The sequence below is a fragment of the Humulus lupulus genome, chromosome 5 (genome assembly GCF_963169125.1).
Source record: "Humulus lupulus chromosome 5, drHumLupu1.1, whole genome shotgun sequence".
NCBI lineage: Eukaryota > Viridiplantae > Streptophyta > Magnoliopsida > Rosales > Cannabaceae > Humulus > Humulus lupulus.
The window spans coordinates 165,792,124-165,808,899 of NC_084797.1; the positions used below are offsets into that span (position 1 = coordinate 165,792,124).

General features: G+C 39.6%; 1 non-coding gene across 1 annotated transcript; it reads left to right on the plus strand.

The window, feature by feature from the left end:
- The first annotated feature begins 9,595 nt into the window (after nucleotides 1-9,595).
- LOC133780789 (small nucleolar RNA R71) lies at nucleotides 9,596-9,702 on the plus strand. Its single transcript, XR_009869606.1, has one exon. It is a non-coding gene; the product is annotated as a small nucleolar RNA R71 (small nucleolar RNA).
- Nucleotides 9,703-16,776: the final 7,074 nt, after the last annotated feature.

A 16,776-nucleotide genomic window follows, 5' to 3' on the forward strand; every position in this document is an offset into this window, starting at 1 on the left:
ATACTCATCCATTGAAAATCAAAAGTGTTTTACATTCAGGATCCCAAAATACTTTTTATAAATATTTACAACTCAAAGCATGTTTAAAGTCGACTACACGAAAAAATAGGGTTCAGGACAAAGCATCTCCCAAAAATACTCCTGGCCGTGGCAGCCAGGCAGACCAGACATGTACGCGTCGCCTCACGCTCTCCATACTCATGGTTGGTCAGCTTTCCCCTTGTCCTTACCTACCCCACAAAGCATCTGTGAGCCGAAGCCCAGAAAGAAAACTCCACAGAAATAGATAACATATGCATATCAATCACTCAACATATAACAAATCTGCCAACAGGCTAAACACATATGGCCATGTCGTCCCAGGCACTCTACCAAGCCCTGGGTTTGCAGTCTACACCGTAAGGATATCCCAGGTATCCTTTAGGGTCTTACCCTGGCAACTCACACTCCGCGTGCTAAATGCTGTTCCCAGCCCCCTTGCCGTTCTCGGCCTTCGCCGTTCCCAGCCCTTGCCATTCTCGGCCTTCACCGTTCTCGACTCTTGCCGATCATTCACATATATGCATACATAGCATAATAAAATAAACACTTAAACATGTATTAACATAATCAACGGGCTACACCCTGCACATAATCATATAGGGTCGTGCCCTGCAACACAACTATGGGGCCTCACCCTGTTCTATGGGTACATCGGTTTTCTTATGCGTCCCGAGCTTCTTGAGCACCGAAATCTCGAGCACGGTCCCATAACCCGAGCCTCGCTGAAAACCTAGTCACAACACATACATAACACTCTCATTACTAACCAATTCATAATTTTCTCCTGGAACCAATCTCGTGCTCTCGGGACCTCCCGTTTCCCCACACAAGGTAGCGAAAGCGTCCCCCGAGCCCCCTGAGCCAAAACCCTGAAAACACAATTTCCCTGGCCTAGAAATTGGCCTAGCGCCACGGCACAACCCTATAGGGGCCGCGGCGCCCAGAGTGGTGCCCTCGTCCCGATTCAACCTAGCGCTGCGGCGCAGAAGAACAGGGACGCGGTGCTCATACGCGAACCCAGAAAGCTGGGTTTTCCCCAACATTCTCCTAAGCCAAAACTCTTCCAAATCAACCCCAAGGTACTCCCAAGTCCCAAATCAACTTAAAACCCCAAATATATAGTATGGCAACTCAGAAACAACAACAATCAAGCTCAAATACCCAATAAAACCCATAAATCACGTTGTGGTTTAAAACTTTATCAAACTTAAACCACAAACCAGAAAACTTAAACCATTTCAAAATATAAACCTCAGAAATGCATGAAGTTCTTACCTTAAACAAGAATTCAACCTTGAGCTTCTTCCAACTCCAACTCCAAGCTAAACCCCTTTGATTCCCAAGCTGAATCCTCACAAACAACATGCCACAAATCCAGGTTTCAACTTTCATTCTCAAACTCTCAAGAACAAGCTTGGAAACTTAAAGAAAATCAGGGATGAATCCTTACCTCAGTGTTAAACACACCCTTGAGCTAATTCCCCAAGCCACAGCAAGCAAAATCCTTCAATTCCTTAGTCTAAAATCCTCAAGATTCTTTAAGCTCTCAACTATCAAGGAAAGGGAAAGAGAGAGCCGAATATGAGAGAGAGAGAGAGAGAGAGAGAGAGAGAGAGAGAGAGAGAGAGAATTGGTTCTTTTTTCTTTCTTCAGTTTTTTTCTAAGTGTTTCTAGTGTTTCCCCAGCCCTTAACTGAGTATATCCATTTGCCCTAAAATGACTCAATTACCCCTTAAGCTAACCTAAATCCCCATAAAACACTAAGGGCAATTTAGTCTTTTAACACATCCCGCTAAGTCCTTGAGTATGCCTAAAAATCCCCGTTTAATCCCGACATGTCTAAACCATTACTGAATTACTAACCGCTACTCAATAATTCCTGAACACTTTATAATATTCCCAAAATACCCCTAAGCTCCTCCCAAGCCGGATATTTAACCCCGTTGTGACTTTCTAGCTAAACAGCTCTCTAGGACCATCTCGGATTGTGCACCATAATTATATCACCACTCACACGTGGTATCAATCACAATACACATAAATATAGCATTTATGCCCCCAACGGACTAAAATTACAAATATGCCCCTAACAGCCAAATGGGGCCCATATGCATATTTAATCACCTAAACATGCACTTCTAATCACATATTCATTAGATTCACATATTAATACAATATATCAATTATTGCCCTCCAGGCACACTAATCAAGGCCCCAAGCCTTATTAGCGAATTTGGGTCGCTACATTTACCATGACCAAGAGGTATGCGCCTTGGTCCAGACCCCGGCTCAACGCCCAAAGTTGATGAATTTACCCATCACCTTCATGGAAGAAGACGCTTGGAACGTCCACTTCCTGCATCAAGACCCTCTGATCATCGATGCCCAAATTGCCAACAAAATGGTGTCCCGAGTGATCTCTTTAAAATTAACACGCAAGTATACGTGGTCAAATCAAGTAATAAAGGATAAGTAAAGTGCCGATCCCACGAAGACTGGTATTAATTACCAATAATTAACTTCTAATTCTAATTGATTTAAATAATAATTTCAGAATTATTGGTAAAATAATGATTACTAAAATTAAGGAAACTATTAAGCACTAGAGAAATTCAGAGATAAAAATATGATTTAATTCAATGGATGTAAAAGTTAGGGCTTTAGTTTCATCAACCATCCACTTATGATTTCTACCCAATTCTCAATATTTCTTAATTCTATTGTGATAGGAGATTACAACTATATATTATAGTCTTGCTAGGATCTATAATTCTCTACAACATATTATTTCCTACATCTCTGTGGTAAATCAACATATTGCAGGCTTTAAACACGTAATCCCTAAACTACACAATTCATAGAAGTACTTTCGTCTAATATAAAATTGTGATTATCTACCTATAGCATAATTAGCCTTCTCTTTTCAGAGCATAGGTTAAAATCATATAAACATGTAAATGGTGATCAATCATTCACAAGCATTAAGCATAAGATAAATAATTCACAGTATGCGAAAGAAATTCAGAAAAATTGCATTAAGAAATCAAAAGCTTCAAGAAGAATCCACTAACTCCTTAATAACAAGATTAGTTCAAAACAAACATAATGGAATCAATTAAATTAAAATTAAACATAAGCTCAAGAATAGAGAAATAAAGAAGAGATCAAGAAATCAAACTCTCAGATCTTCAATGTTCTCCTAAGTCTCTAGTAATTTCTCCACCCCAAAAATTAATGAATCCTCCTAATTAACTCTTAAAAACGTATTTAAATAGAAACCCTAAAATGTTTTTTCCAAGTAAATGATGATTTCGCCCTTCTGATAGCCACGAAAAAAATACACGCGCCGCAGGCCTGGCATTTAAGCGCCGCGGCGCGCCTCTCTGAATTTGCGCAAACACGCTCTTTGACTTCAGCGAGCGCCGCGGCCCTTCTCCCATGCGCCGCGGCTCAATTCCAGAAAATGGCTTTCTCTATTTTTCCCTTGCGCTGCAGCTCTTCATGTAAGCACTGCAACCCTTCATATTGACCCAAAAATTTATTCCAAAGCTCCAAAATGAACAAGTCTCTCTGCAAATGAATCCTCAACTGTCTTCTTGTCAACTTTTAGCATAAATTTCCCAAATTGTTATGAATTTTCATTCATTTCCCCAACTCCACGTTTCCTTATTCTATTTCCTGCAAACATACAAAAACAAGCATAATACTGCATAACATTCCACCAAAATGACTCAAACTTACCCTAAACACATGTTAAAAACTATGCTAAAAACTGACTCATCAAATTCCCCCAAACTTGAATTTTACTCATCCTTGAGGAAACCAAAACAAACAACTCAACTAATGACAAAAACACAACACACACACATATGAATCAAGCCAACAACAATACTAAGCCTCAAGTTATGACAAACAACTCACTTATATAATATTCAAGGAACTCAACTTTTAATCCAGAATTTCAGTTGAAACATTTATTCCATTCAGTTAAGCAACAAAAATAACAGCTCTCAAAATCATGATTAACAAATAACAAGTAATTGAACTCAATTATGCTCACTAAATTTCCACTTCAATCCAACAACCAAATAATATCCCATAAGCTTGCTACACTTGCTAATCTCCACTAATGTAGACAAAACATGCTCAGAAATCAATAGGTCTTTTCAAGCTTATAATTGAATGGCTTAGGAAAAGGTAGATGAGAAAGTCATTTAAGCTTAAAATGTACCATGAACACTAACCAACCAATTCAACCTTTAATACAAATCACAAGCCCAATCCCAAAGTCCCAATATGTTATCATTTCGAGAGAAATTGCATAATCAATTTTTTTTTTCTTTCATTCATAACATTACACTCCCCCAAACTTATTCCTTGATAATACAATTTGGAGTGTAATGATTTCTCAACATTGTATATTTTTTTTCTTTTCTTTTCCTTTTTCTTTTCTTTTTCTACTTTTCTCTTCTTTCTCTCAAAATATATTTTCTTCATTGTTGACACAACTTGTCATACATAACCTCCCATTACAAATCAATCACAATTACTCCCAATTATCGTTCCTATATTCATGGTACATTCCAGGGAAAGAAAAATAATAATTAGGTTCTCAGGTTATAAGATTAAAGCAAATGTCGATCAATAAAAAAAAATCAATTTAGGCTCAAAAATGGGTAACTAAGGATTTAATACATCAAGGTTGGCTTGAAAGGCTCAAACAGTCCAAAAAAATTTGCCTAAATCATTTTTGTAAGCATGCATGATCTAGGATTTCGCCTCAAAAAGCAAGCAAACAAGTTCTAGGATAAACCAATTTCAATCTTCCCTTCCTATTTTAAATTTAGCAAGCATACATTTTATTCAATCACATAAAATTTATCAAAATCATGACTAAGCTCTCAATTATTTAAGTGTTTAAGAAAAATAGAACAAAATATTCAACCAAGCACACGGATTTTTTTACAGTTTTATTCCCATTCAATTTACACAGCTCATCATTCAATCATATTATCATTGGCTAATCATTGTCAACTTGATTCAACTGACACCCAAAACAACTTAAAACAAAACACAACTAACTCAACTTAGACATAATCAACACAAAACAAGATAACACAGACACAACAAACAATAATAAATCTCTTCCCCCAAACTTAATCTAAACATTGTCCCCAATGTTTGTTTTTTTTTTAAATAAAATAAAATAAAAGTAAAGAAAAAGAGACTTACCATAAACATTCAAAATGGTGGAGGCGGCGACGGTTGATAAGGAAAAAATTGAGATGGTAGTGGGAATGGAGCTACGTCTTCATTGTTTCGTAGAGACCACCTATTTACCAATGCATTGAACTAGTCCACGTGAGCGATTTGATACTCACTTTGCTGCGCCAAATACTGCTGCATATGCTGATTTTGAGCAATCTAATAATTGTTCTGTTGAACCAAATAGTGGAATTGATTCTGCATCATTTGCATATATGGATCAGAAGTACCAGCTTCAGGCTGAACAGGCGGCTATACAACTGGTACCTCATGCGTAGGCTCCTCAGGAAGAGTACCCTCTAAGTCTGCTTCATTATCCTCATCTTCTACATCATTTATTCGTTGTGTTTTATCAGTGGCACATGGTCTAGGTGGTGGTGCTTCTAAGGAAGGTGGTTCATAATTAAGCACCCTATTTTTAGAAATTGCTGACATAGGCTTCCGAACTATGTCACTTCCAAACATAACAACTCCATATGTACGGCATAAATCAGTGATTAACGAATCATGTCCTAATCCTGCCGTAGTAGTCAACATGCTAATATCTTTCATACTTTTCCTAATAATGCGGCCTACATCAATAGTCATCCCAGTCATAATGGCATACACCAATAACAACCTCTCCTTATTGATATCCGACATGTGAGTAGTTGCCATTAGCCATGCACTCACAAAATGCACCCAAGCCTGAGCCACATGATTCAATTGATAACGCCAAAGATATTTTGGAACACCACCAACAACAGTAAAACGAGCTTACATCCTTCGCAGCAAACATAGCCCAACCCCTTCGTTGAATTTCTCCATGAATATCATCATAAGTAGAAATTTCACAAGGTGTTTCAGTATACTCAAAACCTCTCTCACTTATCACCTTCCTTTTACGTATCCTTTTGTACTGATCAAAAGCTGCCTTACTTACAAATTTTGTAGCATCATATTCTAGTGGTTGTTCAGGTTTTTAGAAGAAGATGGCCTATTTGTGTTCCTAGAGGATGATGCCCTAGAAGGATTTCTTTTAGGCCCCATAATATTCCACTAAAAATTTGACAGCACCTCCCCTGTATTTTCAATATTCCCCAAACTTCCCAATGGCTTTTCAAACAATTCAAAAAAAAATTCACTACAATGCTTCACAATCACCACAATAATCTCAAAACAATAATCCATTCACAATGTCTTCAATATAATGAAATCCCCCCAAAAAAATTTCAAATATTTGGAGAAACACTTACTTGACTGTGATATACTCCTCGTGAATCCTTCAATTGCACCAAGTAATCATTAAATCACCATTTGAACTCCAAAGGATAGAATTTGAAAAATAAGGGTTTGAAGATTTTGGGAATTATGTATTTCTATAGCAGAATAGGGAATGAGAAGGAAAAAGAAATGTTTGGAGGATAATATATATGGATTCAAGGTGTAATAGGGAATTGGAGAGAAAATTTCTGGATTAAAAGAGAGAAAAGCTAGAGAGAAAATTGGGAGAGAAATTTTGGAATTTTTCAAAATGGAGAGAAGTGACAAAAATGGAAGAGGGGAAACCCTCTTAAGACCTTGGACCCCACAAGCGCCGCGGCGCGTATCAATTTTTTTTTAAATATTTTTTTTTTTCTGAGAACCCAATGAAGTGCCGCGGACCTTCTCCCATGCGTCGCGGCGCTTGCTGCATGACGAGCCACCCTCTTTGGTTTTGTCAAGGGCCACGACCCTTGCTCCATCTGTCGCAGCCCTCTCTTCAAACTTCAACATTTTCATCATTTTTTTTTCTTTTTCAATAGTTTTCACGATTTCCAGGGTTCTATTACATTAAAAAATACTTAAAAATAAAAACTAAAAGAAAATAATAAGTCCAACCAAAACTAAAAAATAAAAACTAAAATTGTTCATAAACTCTAAAACTTAAAACAAATGAAAATTAGAAATAGTGAGATGCCTCTCAACTGTGCTGTCGTTAACGTCATTTAGTCGGACGCTGCTTTATCTTAAGATCAAATTGGTTCCAACCCGACCACAGACTTGCATTTTTCCACCGGACCCTCCAAGTAATGCTTCAATCTCTGACTATTCACCTTAAAATGTCCCGTCTTTTCACCATGAACTTGCACTGCTCCATAAGGAAGTAACACAACTACCGTGTACGGTCTTGACCATTGCGACTTAAATTTACCAGGAAAAAGTTTAAGTCTGGAATTAAATAGCAGGACTTTATCTCCTGGTTGAAAATCCTTCCTCAATATTCGCTTATCATGAAAGGCCTTCGACTTCTCCTTATAGATTCTCGCATAAGCTCATTTTAACTCCATAAGCCTATCCTGTCCTACCATAAAGAGATCAATATTTAACTTTTTCACAACCCAATAAGCTCTATGCTCCAATTCCACCGGTAAATGACAAGCCTTACCAAACACCAATCGATAAGGTGACATACCAATCGGAGTTTTGAATGCAGTGCGATACGCCCACAGTGAATCATCAATCTTCTTTGACCAATCCTTCCTCGAAGTATTTACTGTCTTTTCCAAAATACCTTTTATTTCCCTATTCGACACTTTAGCTTGGCCATTTGCAATTGGATGATAGAATAACGCCTTTCGATGATGAACACCATAGCGAGCACACAGAGCAGTGAACCACTTATTGCAAAAATGACTTCCCTGATCACTAATAATTGCTCTGGGGGTGCCAAATCGAGTAAATATATTTTTATGAAGGAATTTAAGTACTTCCTTCCCATCACAAGTAGGCGTTGCTGTGGCTTCTACCCATTTAGAAACATAATCTACCGCAAGAAAATTATATTTATTATTATACGATGATGGGAAAGGTCCCATAAAGTCTATCCCCCATACGTCAAATAGCTCAACTTCCAAAATACCAGTCATCAACATTTAATCTCTTCTTGATATATTCCCAGTCTGTTGACAACGATCACAACTTTTGAGAAAAATCATTAGCATCTTTAAATAATGTAGGCCAGTAAAACCCACTTTGCAAAACCTTCGCTGCAAAGGCATTAAATTAATACTTTCCCCCAAATCACAAAGTGCATGCTTACATTCAAACTCCCCAATCGTGCATGGAATAGTAAAACTCCCAGGATCTCGTAACTTTTGAGGAAGCTTCCTTTGCAAAATCACACTACATTCTTCTGTTAACGCCACTGTTTTGTAGTCACCCATCTTTCTCTTATTAGAGAGAATCTCCTTCGTAAACTTTACATAGCTGGGCATCTGTTCTAATGCTTCTGCGAACGGTATATTTATATGTAGCTTCTTGAACACCTCTAAAAACTTTGCAAACTGTTTATCTAAATTATGTTTACGAAGTCTTTGTGGATATGGAATTCTAACATGGTGCTCAATATTCACAGGTGGGGTCTCCTCTTCTTTCTTAAGGTCTTCAGTAACCTTTTCATCATTAAACTTCTTTTCTTATTCTTCTGACTGATTCTTCTTTAGCTCTTCATACCTCGTTCCACTCCTCAAAGTAATAGCTTGGTACTGTTCTTTAGGATTAACTTCTGTAGTGCTAGGAAAATTTCCTTGAGCTCTATTAGTCATTAAAGTAGCCAATTGCCCTATTTGAGTCTCCAAACTTCTTATGGATGCCCTGGTTTCAGTCATGAATTGGTTAAGTACATCAGGTTGGGTTTCAGCTGGTTTCATTTACATTTGGTGAGGTGGTCTATTTTGTGGTTGATAATAGCCAGGTAGAGGATTTTGGTGTGCATATTGCTGTGGATATGGTGGCCTATTTTGGGCAGGTTGATGGTGGCTGAGGTGGAGGATAAGGTTGTAGAGTGTTTTGGTTGTTAGACTAGGAAAAAATAAAATGATTCTTCCAAGTTGGGGTATAGGTCATGGAATTGGGGTTATTAGGTTGTCTTTGGTAATTTCCTATAGCTTGTACTTCTTCCATGGGCATGTTATTCATATCTATAGCAGGGCATTGGTTGGGTGGATGGTTTGTACTACACACTTTGCAAAGGTTGTGAACTTGCATAGCTTGAGATGGGAGTGTAGTCTTTTGTAATTGCTTTGTCAAGGCCGCTACTTGAGCTGTAAGCATGGATATAGCATCCAATTCCATCATTCCAGCCATCTTCTTTGGTTGTCCCCTTTCAGTTGGCCATTGGTAATTATTCATTGACGTCTCCTCTAATAGCTCATATGCCTCATTAGCACTTTTACTCATAAAGGCACCTCCCGCTGCAGCATCTATAATTGTTCTAGTCGTTCCATTCAACCCATTATAAAAATTATGCAGTGGCATCCACTTTTTTATTCCATGGTGTGGAAACTTCCTTAAAAACTCCTTAAAGCGCTCCCAAGAATCATACAGTGACTCTCCATCCAACTGATAAAAGTTATTAATCTCGCCCCTTAACTTTGCAGCCTTTGCTGGAAGAAAGAACTTGGCAAGGAATTTCTGAGCTAACTCCTCCCATGTAGTGATAGAATTCGCCTGTAAAGATATCAGCCAACTTTTCGCCCTATCCCTCAGTGAAAAGGGGAATAACCTCAGTCTTATAGCATCATCACTCACCCCGTTCATCTTGAACGTTGCACATAACTCCAGAAAATTAGCTATGTGTAAATTGGGGTCCTCCGTTGGCATACCTCCAAACTGAACAGTTGACTGAACCATCTGAAGGATTGCAGGGTTAATCTCAAAATTGTTGGCAGCAATTGTTGGAGGTCTGATGCATGAATGCACTCCTGTAATAGTAGGAAGTACATAATCTCTCAAAGTTCTAGGTCCTTGCTCCCTTGGAATTTATGCAGCCCCTTGACCATTATTAGCACCGTTTCCCAAATTGTCAGCCATGGTAAATTCCAATTTCCTTTTTATTTTCCAGTTCTGTCTGCACGTTCTTTCAATTTCCCGATCTATAGGTATATCTCCTTTTGTCTATTGCTTCGCATATACCAAAAATTCCTGGAACACAATAAATCTTGATCCGAATAAATGTTAAAAAAAACAAATCAAATTAGAACAAAAATTAACTTTATTGATATTAATAAAAACAGTCCCCGGCAATGGCGCCAAAAACTTGATCTCTTTAAATTTAACACGCAAGTATACGTGGTCAAATAAAGTAATATACGATAAGTAAAGTGCCGATCCCATGAAGACTGATATTAATTACCAATAATTAACTTCTAATTCTAATTGATTTAAATAATAGTTTCAGAATTATTGGTAAAATAATGACTACTAAAATTAAGGAAACTATTAAGCACTAGAGAAATTCAGAGATAAAAATATGATTTAATTCAATGGATGTAAAAGTTAGGGCTTTAGTTTCATCAACCATCCACTTATGATTTCTAACCAATTCTCAATATTTCTTAATTCTATTATGATAGCAGAATACAACTATTTATTATAGTCTTGCTCGGATCTATAATTCTCTACAACATATTATTTCCTACATCTCTGTGGTAAATCAACATATTGCAGGCTTTAAACACGTAATCCCTAAACTACACAATTCATAGAAGTACTTTCGTCTAATATAAAATTGTGATTATCTACCTATAGCATAATTAGCCTTCTCTTTTCAGAGCATAGGTTAAAATCATATAAACATGTAAATGGTGATCAATCATTCACAAGCATTAAGCATAAGATAAATAATTCACAGTATGAGAAAGAAATTCAGAAAAATTGCATTAAGAAATCAAAAGCTTCAAGAAGAATCCACTAACACCCTAATAACAAGATTAGTTCAAAACAAACATAATGGAATCAATAAAATTAAAATTAAACATAAACTCAAGAATAGAGAAATAAAGAAGAGATCAAGAAATCAAACTCTCAGATCTTCAATGTTCTCCCAAGTCTCTAGTAATTTCTCCACCCCAAAAATTAATGAATCCTCCTCATTAACTCTTAAAAACATATTTAAATAGAAACCCTAAAATGTTTTTTCCAAGTAAATGATGATTTCGCCCTTCTGATAGCCACGAAAAAAATATACGCACCGCAGCCCTGGCATTTAAGTGCCGCAGCGCGCCTCTGTGAATTTGCGCAAACACACTCTCTGACTTCAGCGAGTGTCGCGGCCCTTCTCCCATGCACCGCGGCCCTTGAAAATTCCAGAAAATGGCTCTCTCTGTTTTTCCCTTGCGCTGCAGCTCTTCATGTAAGTGCCGCAACCCTTCATATTGACCCAAAAATTTATTCCAAAGCTCCAAAATGAACAAGTCTCTCTACAAATGAATCCTCAACTGTCTTCTTGTCAACTTTTAGCATAAATTTCCCAAATTGTTATGATTTTTCATTCATTTCCCCAACTCCACGTTTCCTTATTCTATTTCCTGCAAACATACCAAAACAAGCATAATACCGCATAACATTCAACCAAAATGACTCAAACTTACCCTAAAAACATGTTAAAAACTATGCTAAAAACTGACTCATCACCGAGTGTTGGTGGATGACGGAAGCTCTATCAATATTTTGTTCAAGCTAGCCTTCGTCGCAATTGGCTTGACTAAGGCAGATCTAGCCCCATGCCCATCTCAAATCAACGAGTTCAACAAAGATTCAATACTCCCAATGGGGAAGATCCAGTTTCCCATAACATTGGGGAACGAGATTCAGGGCTCGTTCAAATTCTGTACGTTTGTAGTGGTGGATCTTTGGCCAGCGACCGACTTCGGTACCATCACCTCCATCCGCCACCTCTGTATGAAGTTTCCCTGCGAAAACAGAGGGGTAGGAACGGTCTGGGGAGAACAGACGAGCGCCTGAAAGTGTTACCACATATCCGCCCGACCAATTTATATGGTCCGCGAAGAACCTCTTGAGGAGGAAAATGTTTATCTGGTCCCGCCTCCTCCCCCGGCTTGAAGGATGGTCCGGGAAGAAGATGAACTGGATTCGTGGATAGGGGCGGACCGTGCACTGGAGCCCATAGTAGAAATTGAAGAGGTGTGCATCAGCGACACCGACTCAACCAAGGTAATCCAAGTCAGGAAGAGCCTGAATGCAGAGGTTCGGGCTGCCATCATCGTCCGAGTGAAAGAGAACTAGGACATCCTGGCCTGGTCACACTCGGATATGACTGGGATAGACAGTAACATCATCTACCATGCCTTGAACATCGACGAGGGTGCGACTCTGGTCCAGTAAAAACGGAGACCCCTGGGGGCGGAGAGGGCAGAGGCCCTCGAGTTAGAAGTTGAGAAGTTATCATCGATCAACTTCATTTGGGAAGCCTTGTATCCAGTCTGGCTAGCCAATCCGGCGCTGGTGCCCAAGCCGAACGGGACGTGGAGAACTTGCATCGACTTCACAGACCTCAACAAGGCCTGCCCCAAAGACTGTTTCCCTCTACCCCAGATCGACCAAATGGTATATGCAACGTTCGAAGATGAGATATTGAGATTCATGGATGCTTATTTCGACTATAGCCAGATCTCAATGGACGTAGCAGACCAGGAACACACCAACTTCCAGACAGACAAGGAGGTGTACTGCTACATCGTCATGCCTTTCGGGCTCAAGAACATCAGAGCCACGTATTAAAGGCTCATCAACAGAATGTTCCAAGCCCAGCTGGGAAGGAATATGGAGGTCTACATAGATGACATGCTGGTCAATTCCAAGACATCCGGAGGACATGCCAATGATCTGGCAGAAGCCTTTGCCATCATTCGGAAGTATGGGATGAAGCTGAACCCCAAGAAGTGCACTTTTGGTGTGGCACCCGGGAAGTTCCTGGGCTTCATAGTAAGCTCCAGGGGGATAGAGGCCAACCCAGACAAGATCAAAGCATTGATCAATATGCCTTTGTCACGGAAGCACAAAGACGTTCAGAGCTTGATGGGACGAATAGCCGCCCTAAGTCGTTTTGTCTTGAAAGCCACAAACAAATGCATCCCGTTCTTCAACATCCTTTGGGGAACCCAAAGGTTTGAATGGTCAGCCAGAAGCTTTCCAGAGACTGAAAGAGGCTCGAGCACCAATCTTAGCATAGTCGGTGGATGGGGAGCCATTGTACCTCTATTTGGCCGTGTTTGAACACGCCATCCATGTCGCGCTTGTACGGAAAGAAGAGAAGGCCCAGCTCCTGGTCTATTATGCAAGCAAAAGGTTGTTGGGTGCGGAGTCCAGATACCCACTAATCAAAAAATTTACATTTTGCTTACTAATTGCATCCCAGAAACTTAGGCCTTACTTTCAGGCCCACGCCATAAGAGTACTAACCAACCATCCCTTATGGCAAGTGTTACAAAAACCCAAATCATCGGGGAGACTCCTGAAGTGGGCCATGGAACTGAGTCAATTTGACATTGCATATGTCCCCAGGATATCAATCAAGGAGCAGGCTCTGGCCGACTTTATCGTGGAGTGCACCGGGATAACTGAAGATGATGATCCCATTGACCCCGCAGCACCCTTATGGAAGGTCTTCATAGATGAGACCTCGAACAAAAATGGGGTCGGGGCCAGGATCATCTTAGTATCACCACAAGGACACCAGTTACAAAGCATCCTACGTTTCCAGTTCGATGCATCGAACAACAAGGCCGAACACGAGGCCATGTTGGCCGGATTGCATCTGGCCCGAAAGTTAGGGGCAGCAAGTCTGGAAGTCTATAGAGACTCCAAATTGGTTGTCAGAAGAATCTCAGGGGAATACCAAATGAAGGGGGAAAATATGGCTGCTTATGTGACACGAGCTCAAGAGCTGCTCCAGTCTTTTAAGAAGTATTCCATCTGCCAGATCCCTAGAGAACGAAATGTGTTTGCAGACACATTGGCAAAACTGGCCATGGATGCCGAGGTGAAGCTTTTTGGGCTTGTCCCGATCAACCATCTTCCCGCACTAAGTATTCAAGCCCCCATGACCAACGCCATAGACTATTCCACGTCCTGGATGAGACCTATCATCCACTACCTAACAACTGGGGGGTTGCCCGCGGACAGGGTAGCAGCTAGAAAGATCCAATACTAGGCCCCCAGATACGTCATGATAGAAGGTAAACTCTATCACAGAAGGCTATCCATGCCATACCTCTGATGCGTATCCGTGACCAAAATGAGTGCAGTCATGCATGAGACGCACGAAGGTTTCTGCAAAGATCACACAGCCGAACTCAGCTTGTCCAAGAAAATCTTAAGGCAAGGATATTTTTGGCTGACAATGAAGAAGGATTGTGTCGATTATGTCCGCAAGTGTGAACAATGCCAAAGGTACGTGAAGATCCCACGAGCCCCTCCAACGGAAATAACCCTGATGACCAGTCCCTAGCCTTTCAAAGTGTGGGGTATTGACTTAGTAGGTTCGCTCCCGATGACTCTTGGCGGTACAAGTTAACTATTATTGAATTGAATGCATTAAAGTAAATTTTATACTATTAGGAAAAACACTTTAATTCTCGGAAATACAAAAAAATCTCTTCACCATCGACAAAGGGAAAATTTTAAAGTGAGGTGCTCCTCTTCAAAATCTCTTATATCCATTTTTTCCATTTTCAATAAACAGTAAATGAAAAGTCATTAAAAGAGAAATATTCTCCTCCCATTGGTCCATATCCCACAATCCTCATGGAGAGTGTAAGAAGGAGTTGGTAATCGGTGGCTACTTGACTCACTGTGTATGATGTTGGGAATTGTGCCCTTAAAGCAATTGTAGTAGATAATGATTTTAATGAAATAAATAAATGATTTGAATTATTGTATATATGTAGCTTATGTACTATATTATTGCTGATAATATTAAGTATGTTGACCCTGATTTTGGTCAACTGACACGGAGTCAAAATACGCTTGACGTGGATGAATGCGTTGAAAAGAACGTGATGACGAAAATAATAAGAACACGATATTTTAAAGTGGTTCGGCCCCAGGATCTGGTAATAACCTACGTCCACTTAGATTGTTATTGATGTGAGGATCAAAGGAGTGATCAAAGAACTAGGGTTCAATGAGTTTCACTAACCTCTAAAGAATAATACAATATCTCAGATAGAATTACTCTAGTCTCAAATAATTTGAAAGCCAAAAGTCCCTTCCTTGAGCTATCTTTCTCTATTTACAGGCTCAACGGGGATTACATGAATTTGTTACATATATTCTCTCCTAAGTAATCGGATACTCAGGAGATTATGGGAGTTAATTTCGGGATTTACAAAGATCTTTATAGAAACATCATGAAGTACGCGGAACCATCGACCAGACTGGTCGCGGGTAAGACTAGGCCGCCTACTGCTTATAATGTGCCTTCTGGTCGGTATCTTAGCAGAGTTCCTCCAAGTGTCAGCCACGTGTCCAGGAATCACTTACCACGTCATCTATGCCAGTTTTTTGGATAACATTTTCCCCCCAAGTTTATTTATTACGAGCCATAAATAAAATTTTGAGGAAACGACCCTTCGATGACCCCGCCATACGTGTTAGAACCCTTCGTGTGTTCTTGGAAAAAGCAACCTACTCTTGTCTAATCATGAATTTTCACTTCCCCAGTAATAATTTGACGGCTATCTCGCTTCCCCATACTTCAAAAAAGGGGAAACTGATGATTAATCCCTTTTAATGCCACAGACAAACTTATATATAACATCCCCGAAGTTCCCTTTTTCTTTTTACACACTCCATTACTCTTTCAAGAAACCCTAAAACCAAAGCTTCCATTTTCTTTTGGAGATCATCCCTTTGCGTTCTCAAGACTCAGTCCGAGAGTTCCCTGATCTCCGAAAACTCTTACCAATCTTCTCGACCTTCTTTCTGGTAAGTCTTTGAATCTTTATGTTTTGTATTATTGTAATGCATGTTCCTGTATGTTTTACTGTTGAGTTTATCTACTTCTGGGTTGAGATGCTTGTCAGTAGAATGTCTTGTGGGTGAAAAAAGTTACGAGTTCGTTTAATAGTTGAGATCATACTTTTTAGGACGTAAAACCGAAGTAAAGATTCGATTTTTAGGCTAGCCGGAAAAATAGGTTTTTCCCGCCCTAAGGGGAGTTGAAAAAGCTTTTATGAAAAACTTTTTGCTTTCACCCTTTGATCTGTTTCTCAAACTGTTCGTGTGGAAAATTTTAGCTTTTTGTTAGAATGCTGCTGTATAAAAGCTTAACTTTTATACTCGACCAGCATTATTCTAAAAAGTCTTAAAAATTCTCTATCCTCACCTCCCTATTCTTCTGTTTGCAGACTTTAATGCCAGATTTGTGGGGAGGTGAATGGCCCATCGACGACGATCTTCTTGCCCAGCTGCTCGAAGGCGAAGAACAACCGACCGACAGAATTCACGAGATCCCCTTTTCACGATCTTCTCCTAGACCTCGTCCATCACCTCCTCAAATGGCCCGTTCTAAATCCTTAGGCAAGAAAAGAACTAACTCCGAAGATAGCCCAAATTCTCCTGCCCAGCCTAATTCATAGGCTAGGGGTTCCTTCGACCAGTGGTCGAGAAAATCTCGCTCCTGACCCTAATATCCAAACTAGAGCC